Below are 2,200 nucleotides of genomic sequence, written 5' to 3' on the forward strand. Positions count from 1 at the left end.
CAGTCTTTCGTCCCGAAGGCCACATACTAGCCGGTCTCAGAGGGCGATCTCCACATACGAAAAGTTGCACGGTCTCGCTGCCTTCCGAAGGGCCGCCACAAACTCGGCGATGGTCTCATTAGCCGCTTGGCTCCTTTTGTAGAACGTGTGCCTACAGGCAATTTCTGAAGGCTGCGGTGAGAAGTGGGCTTTCAGCTTCTTGGTAAGCTCTGCGAAGGTGACGGTCTTGATGTCGGTCGGGGCCACCAACGACCTTGCGATGTCGAAGGTGCCCTTTCCGCATGAACTCAGGAGGCAGGCTTTCTTCTTGGCCTCGTCAGTAATGTCATGCGTTTCCAAATGGAACTCGAACCTGGATAGGTAAGAGTCCCAGTCTTCAGATGAGGGTTCGAAGCACTCGAACTTCTGGCTTCCAGCCATCAGGGGAGACTTGGGCACCGGATTGGGTGGCGCCTCCACTTGATCGGCTCCTGAGTTTGATCACTTTCTTCCGAGTCCGATATAGGGTTGTTTGCAGGGCTGCCTACCTGCTCTAATATCCCATCCTCGTCGCCAATTGTTAGATTGCGCTAACGAAGACTCGGACAGTGATTCAGCAAGTGATTTCAGCTTTATTGGAAGTAGCGAACAAACACTCAAACGCATGTAGTAAACCAGAACACAGAACAGTGGAGCTGGGCTCCTTTTAAACATACCGGGCTAATATAGCCACACCTACTATATACACAACAACCAATCAGATTGTGAAGATAAAGGCAAATCAGATTTCTTCCCGCTCAGGGATAAGCTTGTTTGTAATTGGTCGCTGTTTTGAAGCGACCAATATCTTTTAATAATGACGGAGCCTTGGCTGGCTCGAAGCTTAACATAGAGAGTGGATTAGGTGATTCATGTTCAACAATCAATACATAACACAAACCACCTCGAAATGTCCCTTACCTTGAAAACTCTATGGGAACTCTGTAAGTCGATGGTGACTTGACGGCACTTTCCACCACCAGGCAGCCATTCTGTTATAAGAGAAGGACCCCCCACACACACACACACATGCAAACCCCTCATTCTGGTTGCCTGCTACAGTGGAACATCGATGTGGGCGCTGCCGGGGGGTGGGGGGAGAAAGGAGGTGGGAGGAAGAAGGGTGTGTAAGTGAATGATCTTCACTAAGTCCCTTAAATGTGTAGATGCTGCCATGGCTTCTCAACATAATAAATGAAACCATACTGTTGGGGGGGGGGGTTCTACGGCCAGGTATCAACATGCACAGGAAAGAAAACAGGAAGGAAAAAAGGAAGCTGCTCTGAAGAAAGGAAGGGGCTAGAAAACAAGACACGAAAGTGGTGGGCTGTGGGCAGGACCTTTGAGAATGCATCAGAATGTACACAGTCCTGCCCAAACCCTTCAGGAGCAATCGGGGTCATTTCGTAGAAAAAGAGGTACAGGAGCTCATTAGCATAACTTATTTGCATATGCCACACCCCCTGACATCACCAGAAGTGTGTCAGAAGGCAACACCCACTGCTCAGGCTCCACCGGACTGTTTTGGATTGCTAGCTATTGGGAGGGGGGTGCAGATCTGCCCTCACAGAGGAGGGAGAGTTTGTACCTGAATAAACCTTGGCCTTAAAGGTGCCACTGGACTGTTTTGGATTGCTAGCTGGGGGGAGGGAATGCACAGATATGTGCAGAAAAGAAGGAAGGAGAGTGTAGTGTCCGCTGACCGCCACCGGAAGTCAGCGCACATGCCCAAGCTTCAGGCTGAAACAACAATGGGGACTAGGATCCTAGTCCCTCCACTGGGGAACCAATGGGATCCGTGGCGGGAGATTTGAACCCACCAATGGTGACCGGGGGCGGTCCCCAGGTGTGTATATAGTTGGCCTGCCGGCCGTTGATCCGCATGTCTTGTTGTGTGCTAATAAAGCGTGCTATGCAACACGTCGTTGTCTGTCGTTCATCCATGCGGCTACCCACTACATAACAGTGGCGACGAAGGTGGGATTCAGCCGCAACTGAGCCGGGCCGTCGCGAGGGACCAGGAGGACGCGAAGCAGCCGAACCGATGAGCGATCCAGCGAGCAACGGAACCACTCCTCCCGCACCCCCTCCGACGCGCACAATGGCAACCGCACCGGGGCTTGGGCTGCTGCAGCCCTTCGACATAGCCCGCCCGCAGGACTGGCCCTCCTGGGTGCAAGGG

Source organism: Gekko japonicus, unplaced genomic scaffold, assembly GCF_001447785.1.
Source record: "Gekko japonicus isolate JY-2015 unplaced genomic scaffold, Gekko_japonicus_V1.1 scaffold227, whole genome shotgun sequence".
Lineage (NCBI taxonomy): Eukaryota > Metazoa > Chordata > Lepidosauria > Squamata > Gekkonidae > Gekko > Gekko japonicus.